Consider the following 21,655-nt stretch of genomic DNA (forward strand, 5'->3'; position numbering starts at 1 on the left):
AATTAAACACAGAGTCATTATCTGCACTTAGCGGGAATTATTTAGTGGGAGTCGGACGCTGGCGGTAATTGCCTCCCGCTGTTTTATCTCCGAAAGAAGAAGAAGAAGAAGAAGAAGGAGAAGAAGAATCAAAGCTATAGCTCGCTGTGTTTTTATCAACGCTACGTGTGTTTAACACGTTTAGTTGTTTTTACGAAAGAAAAAGAAAGAAACCAAAAAGAGACAGGAAGAAAGGAAAAAGAAAGCAAATCGGCGCCCCGTGGCAGGCTGGCCTCCGTTCGGAACGCTGGCGGTGGCGCCGGGAATTACGGACGGCGTCGTCCTCGGCTAATAAAGCAGCCGGCGGTTGTTTGGGCTTCAGAGGGAACGCTCATTAGAGCCACAAAGCTGCGGCGGGGACGAGTCGTCTCAACGCTGCTTTGATTTTTATTTATTTATTTATTTATTTATTTATTTATTTAATTATTGCCAGCTAACGAGCGGGCGAGCAAACACCAGCAGCCGCGTCGTGTTTCATAATCGCGAGTCCCCTCTCGGAGTTTGCGCCCGGTGAAAAATTGAAGCAGGAAGTCCTCGTCAGGCGTGCGCGGCGGCCCGAAAAGAAATCTCAAATGACGGCCTGCGTCTTCAACGCTAACCGCTACATGCTATTAGCATGCGGAACGGGACGTTTCACGCTTCCAAACAATGAGATGTCAATTACTGGGATCCGTTTGCGCAGATCTAATCTGGTGAAGGACGCCCTCGTTCAGAGACGGCCCGCTGTCTTCGGGGCCCTGAGTCTTTTCTTTTTTTTTTTTTTTTTTTTTTTTCCTTCGACGACGACCACAAGGACGTCCTCAAGGACGAAAGCCACACTTTCAAGATGAAGAAGAAGGAGAAAAGGGAGAAAAAGAAGACAAAGACAAACAACAACAACAGACCAAAAAAGACAAAGAGCGCCGCAACCACGCTGGCTCTGCTTCAGTTATCATAAAAAGCCCTCAGTTCAACCGACATCAATAAGGAGTTTGCTGAGAATCCTTCAGGGGGAAAACACACTCTGATACTTTAGTTGTTTTTCCCCCCCCCTAGTTTTTACCTCCGTCAAGTCTTTTGCCCCGAGCCTTTCCTTCCTTCCACCCCCCCCCCCACCCCCCCACTCAAAGTGATAATACAGCACCTGCATGGGGGGACGGGGGGACGGGGGTGAAGAAAACAAAAACCTTCCGACCCTGTGAACTCTGCAGGGAATCTCCAGCTGCTCTGGCTCCGCCCACACGAACCAGCGACCCGGGCAGTAAAACGAATGGACAAATTCAAGTTTTAGGCCAATCTTTTTTTTTTTTTTGTTGTTTGTTGTTCAAACTTTTACCCGGGCCGCCGCCGACTCACTCTGATTGAGGGAGTGACGGCGTGGCCGCAAGGAGTCGGCGGCTGAGTGGGATAATGAACATATGTGCGATCACGATGGGGGTGGACGGGCAGGTGGGGGGGGGAGCACGGGTGTTGGTGGTGTTGGTGGTGGGCCCTCGGGACGAGGGGGCCCCCGTAACGACCATCTGCTCGGGAGGAGGGCGTGTCCACCACCATCAACCTGCCGGACTGGAAATCAGAATGAATTGGACGGCATGAGTTGATTTTTTTTTTTCTTCTTCCTTCCTTCCTTCCTTCCTTCCTCCTTGCACCTCTAATGAAGACTCGCCCACCACTGGAGGCCCCTTCAGCGCAGCGGAGGCTCGGGAAGCCGCGTGCCGCTCCGGCAGATGGTACCGCCGACTGGAGGACGGCCTGATTGGAGGTAATTTACTTCTGGAGTGGCGCCGCGGGAGAAAAGTGGGCTTTTCCGACTCCAAAACAAGAAAACAACCTGGGCCACTCCTGCTCCCCCCCCCCCCCCATACCCCCACTCCCACCCCTTCCTTGCTGCCCTTGAGCCAGCCCAGGCAGGCGAGGTCGCAGGTTCGAAACCCTCGGCAGCTGTTTGGCTGTGACTCGGCAGCGACTGCCGTGCTTCCCTTCCTCCGGGAATGTGACGATGTGTTTTTTTTTCTCGAGTCCTGAAGGAAAATATCTAATTAGCATCCCTCTAGTGAGGTCTCGCTATTTTGGTTGGGGAAAAAAAAAAAAAAAAAAAAGGACCGAGAGAGGAAAACAAAGTGGAGAGCAGCCGCACTCTCCTTTAACTCCCCGCTTTCATGTGACGGGACTAAATAAATAAACCCGAGCTTCCTTTTCGTTCCCTCTGGACGGGAAGTCCCCCCCCCCCACCGCCCACTCCCCCCCCGAAAAAGCAACCACTTAAACTTTTATGGCTCCAAATGACACAATTTCATTTCCACTCCCCGCTCGCCGCGGCGGAAGATTGGATGGCTCCTCCGGAACGACGGCGATGACGAACTTTTGGGCAGCTAAATTGCGGCGGAGTGTCCCCGAGATTTCACGTTTCTCGTTTCTTTTTCTGCGGGGAGCGAGCGTGGTCCAGTCGTCTTTCTGTCGAAAATAACAACAGCCAAAACCCGCCGTCCTCAACTGCAAAGGCTCAAAGCGGTCAAGCACAACTGTCGAGCTGCAGCATTAACTTTTTTTTTTTTTTTTTTTTTTTTTACCAAGAAAGAAAGAACCGTCAGGCAGGTGCTCTCGCAGTTTTGTTTGGAAAGAAAGAAAGAAAGAAAAAAAGACAATTAATGTCACAAAACATCCAAATGTTTGAAAGATGTTTGAAAGTGACAAACAGTGAGAGCGAATCAGCCAAAATGTGCTCATCTTCCCCCCTTTTATCCCTCGGGGTTTAAACAATGATTAAAAAAATAAATAAAATTAAATTAAAAGGAACCACAAGAAGAAGCAAATGGAAATGAAATGTCTTGGACAAATATTGTCACATTCTGTCTGAGCTAAACTCTTCGGGGGATTCATCGGCTATTTGTCCAGGGGAAGTTTATCCGTTTCCCATGAAATTTCTTTCACTGGATTTCCCGGAAACCACGTAATTTTTTATTTATTTATTTATTTATTTATTTTTAGGGGGGGGGGGGGGGGTCTCGTGGGACCAACGAAGAGCGACGACGCGATCAGACAAACGCTGCTGCCGACCGACGACGCTTCCGGTTCCCCTCTGGTGCGCGTGTGTGTGTGTGTGTGTGTGTGTGTGTGTGTGTGTGTGTGTGTGTGTGCGTATGTGCGTGCGCCCGAGTTTTACAGCTGAATAAATGTTGGTTGTCTCTAAACTGCTGCGCGGCGACAACAAGCCGTAAAAAGCCCAACAACCTTTCTCCGCTGTGGCACGGGGGCCGCACATAAAAACCACCAAATGAACGTCCGCCACTGTTTCGCTGCGCATGCAGGTGAGTTGCGTCCGCAGGCAAGAACGCACACCCACCCGGGGCGGGGGCGGGCGCGTGGGCTGATGAGCTCGTGGCGAAAAAATGTCTCCCCTCTCACGGCAGAAGCTGTTTTTTTTTTTTTTTTTATGCTCTTCTGGGCGTGAGAAGTATTTTCTCCAAGTGTGACACCTCCGAGGATCGCAGTCCATTTCCCCGCAATAATAACGGCGAGGTACGAGCGACAAAAGAGACGGAGGGACTCGCGCGAGCGGGCTTCCCTCTGTGCGCCGGGCGCCGTGTGGGACTGCGGTCGGCACTGCCGCGCGGTGTCGCACTCCGAGAGTAAACAAAAAGGGCGGGGGGCGGGGGGCGGGGCGCGGGGCAGGGGGGCGGGGGCGGGTGGGGAATTCGGCTTCAGAGGCGGAAAACTCAAGTTCAATAATGACACATTTCGCAGGCCGCCGTTCGACAAACATCCAATCACAGCCCTTAATCTCGAGCGACTTTTCTTTCTTTCTTCATGTCGAGCGTCTGATGGCGAGCCCGCGAGCGCCGCGGCTCTCTAATCAGACAGCGCGGACTTTGAGGAATCGTCTCCTTTCATTTCGAACGCGATCGTGTTTGGAATACTGGAAACCTGCCGCTCTCCTCCCCCCCCCCCCTCACCCCCTCCCCCTCTCTGAAACTCTCAGTTTTCCCACCTTCTTTCTTGTTCGACGACTCACTGCCACAGTTGCAGTTGCAGTTGTAGAACTTTTGGTTGCAGTGCCACAAGTGGCCACTGGGAGGAAGCCCTAAGGCTCGGCCAGTTATTTCTGGTGGATCTGCTGCAAGCAGGTGGAATGTGTGGCAAAAAAAGGCGGATTCCCTTTATGGATATTACAAACTCTTGCTGGAGAAGTGGGTCGTTTCTAGTGAAATATTCATTTGAAAAAAAAAAGAAAAGAAAAAAAAAGTTGTTTCTTCCCCCCAAGAAAGTAAAGTCGTACATTTGCAAAAATGCCTCCGCGACGTAAAAAAAATAAAACATCTAAGTTAATTAATATCTTAAAGCCTTAAAGTTTTAAAACCACTGTTTTATTGCCGCTTAAAGGTCCCATTATCTGCTCCTCGTTTCCACATCTTTATTTTTCACATTAGCCGCACAAAGTTAATTATCCAACAAGGCTCCTTCCGTTGGAGTCTGTCCACGTGATTCCAGAAGGAAAATATCTTATCCTCATCTTTCTCAATGTAAGAACATAAAAATAGGTGCGACTGTAAAGTTGCGACGTCAAATTCATTTATTTATTTTTCTCAGGGTGAGCAAAAAAAACAAAAAAAAACAAGAAAAAAATAAAGAAAGAACTCCCAAGACGGCTGGAAACACAGACTTTTCTCGGTGTTATTCATGTAAACCACTGTCACAGTTATTTATTTATTAATTTATTTCATACATTTTTTTTGCACGAAATAGGACCTCATGGAATTCAAGTTCCATTATTAATGCTAGTCCTTGCCGTGTTTCCATCCCAGCAAGTGCTATTATTATTTTTTTCTCCCCCCCCCTCTATTTCGTGAGGAACAGTTCCTTTCCTGGGAGGCTCGGCGTGCACAACACGAGCCGCGAGGGAGCTGAGGGCAAACGGGAAAGGAGAGGCACAATCTCTGCCTCAGCGTTTGGCTTTGATGCAAAACGTGCATCGCGGCAAAAATGGAAAAAAGAGAAAGAAAAAAAACCTAAAAAAAAATTAAAAAAAATAAATAAAAAATCATCTTTTGTGTATTAGGGCGCTATAAGCTTTAGGATGTCTGGGTTTTGAAGAGTCGTGGCGCAGGTGAGGAGTGATATTCAGTCTTGTCATGCGGGAAACTAGGCCAGCGTTGCTTTTTCTCCTCCTCCTCCTCAGATTTCACCTTCGTCTCCTCTCCTCTCTGCTGAGGAAAAAAACTTTAGCTGTCAGGAATACACACTTCCAACTTTTTTCATTTTTTTGGGTTGGGGCGTGATTAGAGATTTTCAGATGAGACACGAGCGCGAGTACGAGGAGGTGGGTGAGGGTGAGGCTGAGGGAAGGATGGGGATGACGCTCGTCTCATCTGTGGACGTATGATGGATGTATGATGACATTTTCTTTTTACCTTCTCCCGCTCTACAAATGTCCTTGCAAAGCCCAAAATGATTCATTTCTGAAGCTCTCCCCCCCCCGCCGCCCCCCATTATCTTATCCTTCTGTTCCCGAAGAACAACAGGAGATCTGACAGTAATCTGGTTGCTGAGGAGCGTGAAGAGCCAGAGGACATCCCGCTGAAAGGAACCACGGCGAGAAGAAGGTTACGCAAGACTTAAAGGCCCTGGATTGGAGATTTATTGCCACCTGTTGGCAAGAAATGGTACTGCAATCCCTGCAACCCCATCTAATGGCTGGTGATGTCGGAGAAGGTGACACCAGGAGCAGATCCACATCACGGATCTGGAACTCCAGGCAGTGTTTTATGACCCGACACGGTACCAGATCAGGAAGCAGAACCCACCGCGACTCTGGATCAACTAAATGAATCTGCAGGCAAAAACAAACTTTCAGTCCGAACTAATGAAAAGTCAGCCTCCCTCTGACACACAATCATCCATCCTCATCATCAACGCTGCACCCGTCACGGCTTCCTGTTAACGTGTTTCATTTCCTGCTGATAGGACGAGCTAAGGGGCTAATCCGCCGGTTAATTCCCTCCGCCGGCGCCGTCTGAAGCAACACAGCTCCGGTAATTTCCTCTCTTTCAAAAAAAACAATAACATGGGGACCCGGGACCCGGTCCGACCTTTGAACTCCGACCCTCCAAAGACACCAACGAAGCCGTTTAGCGCCTCCTCGTTGCCCCGTTTTTTGCTTGTCGTTGAATTTAAAAGACATTGCGTGACGTCATCAGCGTGTAATGTAAGAGGATTGGAAATTCAGGGTTTTTCAATCTAGTAGATCCCGTTAAAACAAAGGGAAGAAAATCAGTCTTACTGGACCTTCAAATGATCCGAGCAGATGTGCAGGTGCAGCATTCCAGGCAGCGTTAATGAGTTAATGTTTAAACTTCTAAAGCGACAAGCAACTTTTCAACTTGTATTTTAATAAAGAAAAGGCACCAAAAAAATAGGAAAAAAAAAAAAAAATTGGTTATTAAGGAAGACTGACATGAATAATGTGCGGAGCAGCCACATGAGTTTTTGCTTAGCTTTTTTTCCCCTTCTTTTTAAGGAGCTAAAAGGGCCTCTTAGTCTGTGGTTGGCTTGTCACGATTTCACCGCGGTCTCGAGCGCCTAATTGGACGAGTAATGACGTGAAACACAGAGTAATTTTCCACTTTTTATCCCCAGTCACAGAACTTAAGCCCCTCAAATCTCTTTTCAAAGCAGCAGCAGCAGCAGCAGAAATTCTGTTTTCTTGTGTTTCCTTTCCTTGTTGCCGTGTGGTTGTTTTAGAAGTCTGACGTTTGTCTGTACCAAGGCCTCGACCAATGAGGGCGCAGGGCCGCCCCCCCAACCTGCCTGCTTGTCTGTCGGTCAGGAGTCTCTGCCCCTTCTGTGCATTTTCTCCTTCCTATCGCAATTTCGATGTCGCCCTCGGAGCGTTTGCACCGAGGAATGTCGAATGAAAGTGAACAAAACCGGAGGCCTGAAGCGCGACGAGGCAGCGCCGCCGCCGCCGCCATAATGAGTCTGATTTACATGTGAAACAGGATCTGAAGAGCGGTGAGGGCCACCGGAGAGCCGCAGCTCCACAGTGGCGAGGAGGACGTCACCAAACACACAACAAACTGCTTCCTCCTCAGATTCCTTTGCAAAGACCCACAATGCAACGGCGCAGGGTGAGTGCTTGCCGTGACGTTGTTCCCGGTCAGCACTTCATGGCATTTTACACGTGTCGAACACACACAAACACACACAGTGGGAGGTTCCCGTTTCAAACACATCGAGAGCTTTCAGCTTTTCGGCTTCATGCTTTTCTAATTAAAGCGCCGACCGTCTCGCTGGTCGTTGGCTTGAAACAAGAGGCCGATGTCTCCCGCTGGTTTCTTTGCCTCCTTGATGAAACGCCACCAGTCAGCTCCCAGTAGGACGAGCGAGATGTAATATACCAAATGCACGGCCCTCCCCCGGGAGAGAGACAGAAAAAGAGAGAGAGGAGGGAGAGAAAGAGAGAGAGAGAGAGAGAATAAAATCTGAGCTTTGATGGGACTAAAAGTTTGGGAGCTTTGGGGTCAAAGTGTCAATCATCTCCTCGCCGACTGGCTTCTGGCTGTGGAAGCAGTGAGAGATAGAGGGGAAAAGAGAGAACGAGAAGAAAGCCAAAACACTCTGTTCCGACTTTGGCCTTCATCCCCTCCGGCAGCCCCCCCTGCTGGCTGAGCTCCCAGCCGCTGAGCCAGCCAGGATCCCATCAAGGGATCCGGCCGCCGCTCAGGCTCAGGCTCTGGGCGCCGCGGGTCCGCTGTGGCGCCGCTGCTGCCGCCGCCGCCGCCGCCGCCAGTGGAGAGGGGCCTCCAGCTCAGCCAGCTCTCTGACTCGCCACCGCTTGGCTCGGGCCACACAGCGTGGAGAGAGAGAGAGAGAGAGACAGAAAGAGAGAGGGAGTCACTGAGTGCTATTTGCTATAAACTGAACGGGATTCATTGTGCCTTCGTTTACCGTGTAGGATTATTGGTATTTTTCTTTTGTCACCAACACTTTATATTATTATTATATTATTATATTGTAGATGTTTTCGTTCCTTGACATTTCAACGTACCAAAACAACATCGAACAATACCAACGAAGCCCACTATTATTCGGTTTTTGTCTCATCTTGCTTTGTTCTGGTAAAAAATCGTGAATAGATGGATAGATTTTCTTCTAACTCATATTTTTTTTGGGGACTGAATGCAACAAAATCTGCTCCTGGAACGGCTCAGTCTCTCTCCAGAACCACATCCAACCGGCTGTTGGAAAAGCCGCATTTTGAAGTTGAACAAAATCACAATTTTGAGTTTTCAGACTTGCTGACCTGTTGTTTTGCTGCATATTTAAAACTCCATTCAAAGACAAAGCTGAAAGTAAATCCACTTGGACGTTTCATTTCATCGACAACACCGCAAGATTAATCCGCGACGCAATTCTGCGATTCAACAACTCGATTGAACAACAACTGGAGCTCTGTTTGCTTCTGCGACTCCAACCTCCTTTCATCACTTCTCTTACGCAGCGCCCAACTCTAGGATTTGTGCTGTGATTTGTGCCGAGGATGAGCCACATCTTGCAGAAAAAGCCTCGTTATATGCTAAAAGAGGAGAAGATGGCTCACGCTACTCACTTCCTGTCAGACAAGTGAGGCACTTCCTGTTGCTGTCGTGGCTCCTCGGCGACCTGTTTGTTCGGACTTCTCCTGCGTCACGTGCAGCCTCAGCCGACTTCAGTGGGCAGCGTGGACCGCGTCAGAGGAAAACCAGCCTGGAGCAGCACTGCAGTAGCATTTACCTTCATATTAATTCTATCATTTCCATTTGGCAAACACACACAGGCCTCAGCGGACTCACGCATGACTCAGCAGACGCACACGTGACCCACACGTGACGCACATGACGCACACATGACGCACATCCGCACGACGTCACAGCTGAGGCTGCTTTTTGTGTGTGAGGAGTGAAAAGTATCTTCATCATCACTGTTATCTTCACTGGCATTATTATCATCATCACTACCATCATTTTCAGTCTCATCATCGTCACCATCATCATCATCATCATCATCATCATAATCACAGTCATCACCATCACCACCATCACCATCTTCAGCATCGTCATCATCATCATCATCATCATCACTTTCATCACCACCACCACCATCATCATCTTCATCATCATCATCATCACTCTCACCACCATCATCATCATCATCATCATAATCACAGTCATCACCACCACCATCATCATCATCATCATCACTCTCACCACCATCATCATCATCATCATCTTCATCATCATCATCATCATCATCATCATCACCACTATCGTCATCTTCATCATCATAACCATCATCATCACCACCATCATCATCACCACCACCATCATCATCTTCATCGTCATCATCACCATCACAATCATCACCATCACAATCATCATCATCATCATCATCATCATCTTCATCATCATCATCATCATCATCATCATCACCATCGCAATCATCATCATCATCATCACCATCACAATCATCACCATCACAATCATCATCATCATCATCATCATCATCACCATCGCAATCATCATCAGCACCACCACCACCATCATCATCATCATCATCATCATCATCATCATCACCATCATCATCATCACCATCGCAATCATCATCATCATCATCATCATCATCATCATCATCATCATCATCACCATCGCAATCATCATCATCATCATCATCATCATCATCATCATCATCATCACCATCATCATCATCACCATCGCAATCATCATCATCATCATCATCATCATCATCATCATCATCACCATCGCAATCATCATCATCATCATCATCACCATCATCATCATCACCATCGCAATCATCATCATCATCATCATCATCATCATCATCATCATCACCATCATCATCATCACCATCGCAATCATCATCATCATCATCATCACCATCGCAATCATCATCAGCACCACCACCACCATCATCATCATCATCATCATCATCATCATCGTCACCACCACCATCATCATCATCATCATCATCATCATCATCATCATCACCATCATCATCATCACCATCGCAATCATCATCATCATCATCATCATCATCACCATCGCAATCATCATCAGCACCACCACCACCATCATCATCATCATCATCATCATCATCATCACCATCATCATCATCATCATCATCATCATCATCACCATCGCAATCATCATCAGCACCACCACCACCATCATCATCATCATCATCATCATCACCATCGCAATCATCATCATCATCATCATCATCATCGTCATCATCATCATCATCACCATCACCATCGCAATCATCATCATCACCATCGCAATCATCATCATCTTCATCATCATCACCTTGAGTCCATCTGCTGCATGGATTTCCTGTCCATTGTCTGCACTGAGAGCAGACAGAGGAAAACAACGGCCGCCAGCTCCGCCCACCTTGACTCTGGGACCTTGTTAAATGTGAGCTGCAGTCGGCGGTGCTGGGCTCTGTGTTCCCTGATCGCTCGCTGCTCTGACTGCCCAATCGCTGCAGACGCGTCAAAACAATGCATTGAAATTCAAACGCGAGGACTGGGCTCTGCAATTAGCAGGCTGCTCCACTCTTTGTTGCCTCTTTGTTTTTCGCTCCCTCGCTTTATCCCCCCCGACCATTTTTTCTTTCATTTTTTTTCTTTTTTTTTTGCAAAGTGAGCGTCGTCCCCGCCGGGGGCAGGGATGCATGCAGTTTGGCGGAGAGTCCGCCGGAGTTGGCGTGGGTGGCTGCAAAGTGCACAAATCTAACGTGTCACAGATGTCACGGAGTGCAACTGAGAGAAAAATAAGCCACTGAAGATACTGAGGATACAACTTCTTTCCTTTTTTTTTTTTGGTGGGCAAATCCCGAACCAGTGAATAATGTAACATTTATATATAACATACAGTATATAACATTTCCCCACAATCCTGAGTGCAGGAAGAAGCACTATTGAAAATGGATGGGTATACAACATACATAACATTTCTAAACCCAAACAAAATACATCTATTTTTTCTTTTCTTTGCATTATATGTGCTGCTATTATGGACATTTCTCCAATGTAGGATAAATAAAGGCATTGTATTCTATTCTATTCTATTTAACCCAGCGTTCCGAGGCCGTTCATCTCAAACATCTTCCTGCTTTCTCCTGCTGCAGTGACACACTGTCTGTTTCTGTATCAGTCCCGACAAACTTTTGCTTTTTTTCTGCCTTTCAGTCGGGATAGAAAGCAGGCTGTCTCTCCGCTACCATGGCGACTGCTGCCTCCTGCCTCAGTCTTTTTTAGAAGAGTCGTCCGTGGTCGCTGCGGCCACTTCATCGACTTATTTTTTCATTGTTGGACCGCTTTTGTGTGGACCAATCATTTGAAGAGTGGCGATGAGGGGGGGAGGGTGGGGGGCTATCGGCCTCCTCCGACCCTCCACTAATCCGGATCTTCCTCATTCTCTCACACCCATTTGCTGTGTCTCAATTCAGGTTCTGCATCCTTGAAGTGCGCATTTTGAAAGGAAGTGGCGTCATCGCACTGCGCGAAGGCTCCTCCCATTTCCCGAGGGTGCTTAGAGGACGCTCAATATGCGTACTCGGAAATACGCACTCGTTTTAGCCGATTCCAAGGACGCACCGCTACTATCCTTCACGTACTTGTGTATCCCATGATGCTTTGCGTGCTGCTGCAAAGCATCGTGGGATCCTGGGAAGTCAGCTGAAATTAGCGCCATCTACTGGCAAAGACACTTCGTATAAATTTAAGTATTGAAATTTCAAATAAAATATTCACATTTAACATCGGGTTTTTATTTATTTGAACATTCAAAGGCATGGTTAGATGGCTAACCAATGGTTAGCTTGATGCTATAAAAACGTCACTTCCGGGGTTGGCCAGCAGGAGGGAATGGCGGTGACGAAACAAGGAAATACGCCGAAGGCTAGGACCGTCCCATGTGGTTGCCGGGGAGGCGGGGTTTGGTCCGTCCTTCTAGGCCGGGTCCTCGAAGGACGCTTCCTTCAGACCGAGGACACTCGGTCTGAAGGGTGCAGACCCTGAATTGAGACACAGCAATTGACTTCACTGACATGTCCTCCAGACTCCCTGCCTGCTACTTCCTGTCTGCCACTTCCAACTTCCTGCCACAGGTATTCACCAGCCTCTCCCCTCTGGACCAACCGTATCTGATTGGCCTCGCTGGGCCCACGTCCTCGCTCCACCCGCGTCCCGGTCCAACCCCGCTCGCGGCTGAAGAGAAGCTTGGCAACATTTTCAAGCTTGTGTGATGTTTGGGTATTTTTTTATTTTTTATTTTTGAAGTAGGAGGCGCGACACTCGAGGTTTAATGAGAGCAATTTTTGAAAATTTAGCGAAGCAGCTTCAGCAGCGATGAAGAACGTGTACAAGTATGTCCTTGCGTCCTCACACACACACACACACACACACACACACGCAGGTCTTTACAGGAGGTCAGCAAGGACTCTCATACACAACATACGCACACAGACACACACGACTTCCTGTCGCGGCTATTTGTCGGACTTCCTCCAACTTCCAGCGAAAGGTTTTCTTCATCTGATGAACTCGTGTGAGGTCAAAGTGGCCAATGAGTTGCTGGAAAACATTCTCTCGAGCCAATCAAACGGTAGTTGGAGTACTTTTATGGAGTGATCCCGACAACACGCAAGAACCAGCTTCAGCATTGACAGCGTTTACTCGTAATATAATAGCAATAGTAAAAATTCTGAAGGTGGCACAGGCCACGGCTAGCCCTTACCCGGTGATGTGCGGCAGCGTGTCAGTGGAGAAGAAGGCCACGGGAGGCTTGTCGCGCTCCACCAGCCAGACGGTGTACTGGCCGCTGCGCCGCGGGTGCAGGAACACGGCCAGGTCCAGGCTGCAGGTGCCGGGGCCCCCCCGCAGCCAGGGGCTCAGCACCCAGGGGCCGCCGAAGGCCGAGCCGTTGGCCCACAGGAAGTGACCTGAGGGGAGGGGGGAAAAAAAAAAAAAAAGAACAGCTGTAGATCACAGTGTGAGAGAGAGAGAGAGGGCGGCGACCTTGACTGAACCCGCCGGGAACAGCCGGACACTTTATGATTGAAATCGGCTCGAGGAAAAAATGAAAAAAAAAAAAGAAACGTTGATGAAATCGAGCGAGAATAGTCGGCTGACTTGAAAAGACCAGCAGGCAGAGAGAGAGAGAGGGAGAGAGAGTGTGAGAGAGAGAGAGAGAGAGAGAGAGAGAGAGGGGAACGGTGTAGCAGAAAAAAAAAGGAAAAGCTTCTTTCCCGCCTTTGATACGAGGTCCTTTTCACTTCCACAACCTTTTTGAAACCATTCAGGCAGGAAGTTCATCAAAAGCCACACAAACAGTGTGTGTGTGTGTGTGTGTGTGCGTGCGTGCGTGTGCGTGCGTGCGTGTGAAAAATGAATGTCGACATGAAAGGAACAATATCAATTTTTAATACGCTCACTTAAGAAACGTTGTGTTGATGAGAGGAAGCTGAAAAATGCAGCAAGGCAAAGAGAAGAAGAAGAAGAAGAAGAAGAAGAAGAAGAAGAAGAAGAAGAAGAAATTGTGGTGGGATGACTTTCTTCCCTCGGCACACACGGAGGAGACACAACATGACGAATCGCAAACGCCGCCGCCGTCGCCGCCGTTTGGCCGCCAGCTGCGTTCTTCACCGCAGTTGTGGGAATAAACGCGGAGAGATTCCGATGCCCCCGGAGGTCGGCGGGTTGTTCCCGGTTTCCCTTCTTCTCGCAGTCTGTTTCCGTTTCCTGGGGATGGTGATAATAGCAGCCAGGGTCCCGAGGGTCAGGCGTATCAAAGTAGCTCAGTAACTGGGACGCACGTGTCTTCTCCCTGTGTGTTCGCGCAAACATTCTCTCCCCAATAGCCCCGGCGTTCCTTCGAAGGAGCTGTTCATCCAGGCCACGCTAAAGTCTCGGCGCTGCTGAAACGAGCGGATGAATCTTCTGCACACGGCACTCAGCGCCTTGAGGACGGTGACTTTGAGATTTTTTTTGTCAAGGAATAAAAAGGGAGAAAACTACGAGAGACAGGAAAAGAAAAAAAAAAAAAAAAAAAGGGACCAGTCATTATTTGGTTTGTTCTGCTGGTAGACAAAATGTTCGCTTAAATTTTTTTTTAGTCAAATTTGTTAAAATAATAGGAAAGGCCAAGAAGGCATTTTTTTTTTCTTTTTTCTTTTTTATTGTCTGATGCAAAGCTCAAAGGAAGTGGAGACAGACTCTTGGTTATTTCGAAGCACCAGTATTATGCAAATGACTTTTGCCAAAGTTTCCTCAAAAAAAACCCAGCCCAAGTCAAATCCTACAAGCAAAAATTTGACTTAAGCTTTCTTCCTGGAAATAGTTCCCCTTTGTGATGTCACAGGTAGGCCCGATCCACTTGGCGAGGGGTTGTTGTGTTTGTCACAAACAGAGGGCTAACTGTGCAGTTTTCCGGTCGCCTGAAAGGTTTCTGGGATAACCAATCAGGCGAGGCCGATGAAGATGCTTTTGATATGCTGCTTGCGTAGCCGCGGCGGCGCTAGCTACTCACTCCCTGCGGCGGCACCAGCTGCTGCACTGGGGCCCCTGGATTTTATTTTACCCTTAAACTGGAATTTTCTCGTTATTAAATCTGGAAGGAGACCAGGCCGCCCTGATAAAGTTGCTGCTGCTGCTGCTGCTGGGAGCTTGTATATTTCCACTCTAATGACCAGATTTGAGCAAGCGGCCCTAATCCATCTCAAAACCAAACACCACTTCATCCTCCTGGCCGGCGCTCCTCATCAGCCATTCAGAGGAGGACGGAGGAGGAGGAGCAGCAGCAGCAGCAGCAGCAGCAGCAGCAGCAGCAGCCGCCACAAACAAGCCTCGTCAAGCGTTTTCATCCCGTCCCCCTTTTTGTCGCCCCCCCCCCCCTCACCCGCCCAACCCCACCAGCCGTCTAATTTGGTCCGCTCAACGGCTCTCCCTTCGGAAGGCGGAATCTCATTTATCGCTGCGTCTCCCCACAAGCGTTGATAAAAAGTCACTTGATTATTACGACTCGACGGCAGAGGGACAAGCCCCAAAGAGCAGCGGGCGAAACGTTTCAATCCAAAGTAATAGTTGCATTCCGCGTCATTGAATCAAGGCGAGGTAGGGAGGGATGGAGGGGAGGAGGAGGAGGAGGAGGTGGAGGAGGAGCGGGCGGTGGGGGAAAAGAAAAATAGAAAAATCTTTTCTCGCTCTTCTCTGCGCTTGCAGATGCAATCAAGCGCGGCTGCTGTCGACGCGGCATACCAAATCAGGCCGCCGGAGCGTCGGCGTGGGCAGAATTCCCTCAGATAATAAGAGTGTGAGCTAAAGGCCTGCGAGGGGGAGGGGGTAGGGCGAGGGGGGAGGAGGGAGGAGGGAGGGTGGGTTGGGAGGAGAGGGAGGAGCCGGAAAAACAACAAAAAAAACAACCCCCAAACCCTTCCAATTGTATTCTCCTCTGCCAAATCCTCTTAGAGCACAATGCAGTTACGCCGGGCAGCCACAATCTTTTTAGGGTCCCCACAGTTTCACTGCCGCCTGACAATTTCATTTACAGGCCCGTTTGGCTGCTAAACAGATGAATTTATTCACTTTTATTCCGTTTTTTTTTTCTCATTTGTTTGTTTTGATGGCGAGCCCAACGAGTTTGCATCCGCCGGCATCTGTGTTGCAACGGAGCCTCAGTCCAGAGATCAGCACTGCTGGCCGGGAAGGCCACTAGATTTTAATGCTGAGCTGCAGATGAAATACGATAAAACTATGATACATATTTAAATCCCATTGTATTGTTCAGAATTGTTTCACAGATATCCAACCTGGGAACAGAGGGTAGTGTGTGTTACAGAGTCGTTGTGAAGCTGCATGGAGCTTGCAGGTGCCAGACTCATCAGTCACATCAAACACATCACCATCCAATGTCAGTTTAGATCATTTCAACAAAGACTTTCACTCTTCCATCTTTATCCATTTATTGTGGAGCGATTCAGGCTGTATATTGAAGCTGTATGGTTCCCCACACGAGCTTGTCAAGTCCACAATTAGAGCAGAAAGTGCACCCCCCCCCCAACCCCCCAGCCCCCACGCATTTCAACACCAGGTCGGCACTTTCCAAAAATCCCACGCATTCTATATTTCAAGCCGCGATAACATAAACGGGAGCAAAAACACAGACAACTTCTCCTGCTCGATGAATTAATGAGGCGACGAGCTGAGCGGCTGCAGGATTTGTTGGCTGAGCTGCAACAAAACTGAGATGAGGCCAAATCAATGACGGACGGACGGACGGACCGTAGAAGAACAAAACAACCACACACTAGCCGCAAACAAAAAGAAATGTAAAGTGCAAGAGTCAAAAAAAAAAAGAACGAAGGACGAAGGACGAAGGACGGCGAGTTCAGGGAGGTGCGGCGGGTCTGAGGATGAGAGCGCTCGTCCTCCACTTCAGCGCGCACAATATCCGTTATTGAATATCGCAGGAACACATTTTCAACAGACAAAAGTTGGTGCTTGAAAGCCTCTCGAGCCCGAGAGAGGATGCTGCCGGCCGTCTTTCAATCAAACTGATTGCGTTTCTCAGGGAGAAGTGGCTCGCGACTTCACACGTGCACGCCGGCGCTGGAGCGCACTGTGAAGTGACGTTCAACCGGCGGACACGAGAACGCAGAGTCTCCAAAAAAGGGTGAACGGCGCAGGAAACGGAAAACGGAGGGGCTTGTCATTTTCAGTGCTTTTTTTTTTTTTTGCACAGGAATGGCGAAGCTGCAGGACGTTGGCTAGAGTTAGTCTTCGATTCTATTGGATGGCTGAGCGGCGGCGGCAAAGTCTTTCCTGGTCCCAGTCACCTCCTCCAGCTCCTCCAGTGGGACCCCGAGGCGTTCCCAGTCCAGCCAAGAGATGTGGTCCCTCTAGCGTGTCCTGGGTCTCCCTCAGGCAGGGTCTCCTCCTGGTACGACATGTCCGGAACACCTCCAGGGAGGCGTCCAGGTGGCATCCCAAACTGATTCCCCAGCCACCTCAGCTGGCCCCTCTCGATGTGGAGGAGCAGCGGCTCTACTCCAAGCTCCTCCCAGGTGACCGAGCTCCTCACCCTGTCCCTAAAGGGTTGCGCCCATTTCCGCAACTTGTATCCGCTGTCTCGTTCTCTCGGTCACTTCCCAAAGTCTCACGACCATAGGTGAGGGTAGGAACGTAGATCGACCGGTCAGTCGAGAGCTTCATCTTTGGGCTTAGCTCCTTCTCCACCACGACACATCGGTACAGCGAGCGCATCACTGCAGGCGCCGCACCGATCCGCCTGTCGATGGGTCTTGATTGGTGCTCCACCTTTCCCTCACTTGCGAACAAGACCCCGAGATACTTGAACTTCTCCACCTGAGGCAGGACTTCTCCACCGATCCGAAGAGGACAAGCCAAAGTTTTCCGGTCGAGAACCATGGCCTGGCCTTGGACTTGGAGGTGCTGCTTCTCATCACACTGGGCTGCAAACCGTCCCAGCGGACATGGGAGGCCCTGGCTCGATGACGGCAACGAGACCACATCATCTGCAAAATAGCAGAGACGCAATCATGTGGTTCCCAAACCACATGATTGCTGAAAGTCGGCTTCCTCTCACGGTTCAGCTGCAGCAGCTTGCTCTGACAGAACAGACATCTTCACTGCAGTGGAACCCAGACGGCGTTTTGTTGATCCGTGATGCAACAAACAGCCAATCAGTCGCAGGGTTAAGCTTTTGTTTTATTTAAAAAAAAAAAAACCCAAAAAACCCCCAACCAAACACAATGACCGTCTGGGCCCCTCGCTGTGTCGGAAATATTAATTTAGGCTCAAACGCATCAAAGGAAGAGATCAAGATCGCCACTTCGACAGATAAGACTGAAAAACAAGTTGAGCCCAGAGCGGCGGCGGCGCCGTATCAATTATTCTGTTGGTTGACGCCCGGCAGCGGCTCACAAGCAGCCGCAGCCGAATTCATTATTCACATCAAATATATCGGGGAAAAACAGCGGCTCAAACGCTGGGACCTGACTTCTTATCCTGAAAACGCAGGCAAAGCAGAAATGCGAGGATTCGCTCTGCTAAAAAAATTAAAAATAAATAAATAAATAAAAATAAAAGACGGGGATTATGGCGAGCCGAAAAAGAAGCGTCCGCCGACTTATTTAACAACACAAACGCATTCAAAGTGACAAACTGTGATTGGAAGTTGTGATCGGGGATCTTGCTGAGCAGTTACTTTATTTATTTATTTACTTACTTAAGCGACTCGCAGTCACGGACACCCCTGAGGTGCCAACGGCTCGATATGTCTGCGGCGGTTTCGAAACTTGTCGCAGAAGCCGAGGTTCCAGTCTGTGACCTCCAGCCGAGAGAGGGAGCGGGGAGGTTGGTGGTGGAGGTGGAGGTGGTGGTGGTGGGGGGCTACAGCCAGGGTTCAAGGCCTGACGGCTACCGGGAAGTGGATGCTGCCAGCTTGATAACAGTGTTATTTTCCTCGGTAGAAGGAAAAGCAGAAAAAGCGAAGGCGCTGAAGGCAGTTCCACGGCCCGACTGCAGGGGGCAGAGTCAGCGTCGGCTGAGGGAATCTGCGGGGTCACAGGCTCGGAAGGCGTTTCTCCCGCCGGACACTTCCTGCTTCCTGGATTCAACCTCGAATCTGCAATCGACGCCAACGACCCGACCGAGACGGTGAAGAGTTTTCGGATGATGATAAAGAATCAAACCTGTTTGCTACTTTATCTGACGGAGGTCACTTAGAATTTTTTCATTGTTTCATTATATTTCACTCAATTCTGAATCCATTCACTATTTTTTTGAAACTAGACTCAGAATTTCAGGCCTCGAGATGCCAAACTATGAGATTCTGAAAGTCAATAAAAGAAAAAAAAAAAAAAATCAACCTTGGTCCTGTGCTAAATTTGGCAAATTTATCCCGAAGCTCCGGCAAGAACAAGACCTTCAAGCAGCCAGCGTTCCCACAACATCGCCGCGTTATTTGCATTCCCGCACTCTGCCGTCCGAACCAGACCGCCGTCGCCTTTGAGGCGCTGCCAAGAAAGGTGTGCGCCGGCAAAGCAGTGGCTCAACAAAAGGAAGGACGGACTGGAAGGAGCGTAACCTTACAGAGGTTCTGGTGAAAGTGGCGATAAAGTAAAATAAGGAAAGTATTTGGAGGCGCTCGGGCGCTCCGGGGTGGGCTTAAAAACGCCTCTTTTTTTTATTTTTTATTTTTTTATTTTTTTCCCCCAACCAACTCAATATGGCTCAATATGCAACAGCTGAGGGAAATATATAAAGAACTGGGGCACACGCTGCCTTTGTAGTCGAGACAAAAAGGAATGAATACATAAATTAGTCGATCCTCTGAGTGGAAGAGGCACCAGAGTGTTCACAGCAACAAAAAAATAAATAAAAATGTATAGATAATGATAGAAAAAAACAAATAATAATAGAGATCCCTTTCGGCAACAGTTATCCAACTACAGCTCTGTGTGAAGGTAGACAAGATGCGCTGATTGGTCCCCAAACCACCGCTGACATCAGTGAAAACCTCGAGGCGACAACATCATGTGATTAGGATGGGTTCAGACCAGGTGTTGGTGTTGGCGGCGAGGAGTCTACTGAAATTAGTTCAGCCAATGATTCCTTTTCCCCACTCGTTACTTTCCTCATGTGAAACGAGGACAAAGCCTCCATGTTTGTTCTGTTTGTGTGTGTGTGTGTGTGTGTGTGTGTGTGTGTGTGTGTGTTTGTTTTTGTTTTTTTTAGCCTTTTTGTGTTTCGTTCATTAATCAGCTCAGATCAGGATCGAGGTGTGTGTGTGTGTGTGTGTGTGTGTGTGTGTGTGTGTGTGTGTGTGTGTGTGTGTGTGTGTGTGTGCATCAGAGCGGTCCAGGCAGCTTTGGTGGGTTTAAATCTGTGCGTTATCGGCTAGCTAGCTGGCTAGCTAGCTGAGTAGCTAGCTTGCGGCTCTGCGGAACGAGCTGGTGTAGTGAAACTGAACCGCCGTCATGCGCCTCACAAAAAGGGCTTTTTGGTTTTGTTTTGTGTTTTGTGTTTTGTGTTTTTTTGGGGCTCAATTACATTGAATTATTCATAAACAGACTTTACGGCTCTCCGGCAAACAGCTCTGCGTGCGTGGCGACTGGCCGCAAAAGTGAGCTAAAAATAAAGCTATGCCGTGGTTGAACGTTGTACGTTTGGATGGAAAGCAGTGTGTGGGTGGCCCTCTGTGACACCCCTTCTGCAAACTTCAGGCAAACGAACAAAACAACGGGCTCGTGTCCTTCAGGGAAGAGCGCGGTCGGTCCAATCAGCTGCTTCAGAGGAAGGACGTGCGCGGCAGGAGCAGATCTGGGAAGCGTTCCATGCGAAATCTAATAAATACACCAATAAAATAGTTTGAGTCTAAAAACTTTACAGCTGCACTCTGCCACTGTCAAGGTCCAGCCACTGTGTTGCTGGCGGCCCAACACATTTATTGGCTCCAGTGTCACTCCTTTTTTTTTATTATCGTCACTGTAATCTTTCTGTAAGGGCCAGGAAGACGATTTCCCAGCCACCAATGAGAATAAAAACCCCGTTTAAAGGTCTCTACGTTCTGCCTATTCTTTTATTTTCTTCTTTTTTATCTCGGACCGCAGAAAGCAGCCCATTTAGCCCTGTGTTTACGACTTCCTGCCAAAAAACCCCCCGATGCTTTGTGTTCGGAAGGGCACGATAAAAAAGGCAGCGGCCGAGGGAAGACACTTTAGATGCACGCTGCTCTGAGTTTCAGCCCAACGAATCAACAAAACACTCACTTGCTCGTGTTCACGGCCGCCTTTTGTTCTCAGCGTCTGAGACTGTGATCGTTGTGATACCTGGAGGTCCGGAGGCTGCCGAATACCTGTTGTGTCTCCTACGTGGGAGTGTTCCAACTATGGTAGAAGCTGTTTCTCTCCCTTAAGCTCTCATCTAGCCCTGTCGCAGTTCATTGAAAACATCGCAACACGCGTTTGGTCTTTAAATTCAGAGAATTCAACGTGTTCAGCCAGGAGGAAAAGAAATCTGTGAAAATGTCCCGATAATCCGATAATCTCTGAAAGTTCTCATTCAGAAGTCAGAGCTGTCAGCTCGGGTTTAGCCACTTTTTTCTTCTTCTGTCTTTCTAGGTCACAACATAAGGATTAAAAAAGAAAAAATTCAAATGAATTTTTTTTTTTTCCAGTTTTGCAGCTTCAGCTACAAGGGTAACATTTTTTCATAGCTTCATTTTGGGGGGCCGCAGTTTCAGCGTCAGGGTTTCACGTCTGGAGGTCAAAGGTCACAGTTTCTGCAAGCAGGAGCTGAATCCAGGAGCAGGAAGCTGAGGTTCCAGAGGACGGTTTCACCGTCATCAAACAGACAAAAATGTGACGAGAATCCACTTTGCCTCATGTCTTGTCTTGTCGCCGGTAATAAAAAGTGGCGCTGGCAGGGAGAGAGAGAGAGAGAGAGAGAGAGAGAGAGAGAGCGGAGAGAGAGAGCGGAGAGAGAGAGAGGGAGAGAGAGAGAGAGAGAGAGAGAGGGAGAGAGAGAGAGGGAGAGAGAGAGAGAGAGAGCGGAGAGAGA

General features: G+C 48.7%; 1 protein-coding gene across 1 annotated transcript in view; it reads right to left on the minus strand.

Moving 5' to 3' along the window:
* Nucleotides 1-21,655, minus strand: part of alk (ALK receptor tyrosine kinase) — a 135,524-nt gene that overhangs the window by 83,893 nt on the left and 29,976 nt on the right. The window contains exon 2 of the mRNA XM_076023544.1: nucleotides 12,813-13,017. The gene's annotated coding sequence lies outside the window, so the exon portion shown is untranslated. The remainder of the gene's footprint in view (nucleotides 1-12,812; nucleotides 13,018-21,655) is intronic.

The sequence above is a fragment of the Nelusetta ayraudi genome, unplaced genomic scaffold (genome assembly GCF_046127955.1).
Source record: "Nelusetta ayraudi isolate G7.1 ecotype Tasmania unplaced genomic scaffold, CSIRO-AGI_Nayr_v1 ptg000015l, whole genome shotgun sequence".
NCBI classification, from domain to species: Eukaryota; Metazoa; Chordata; class Actinopteri; order Tetraodontiformes; family Monacanthidae; genus Nelusetta; species Nelusetta ayraudi.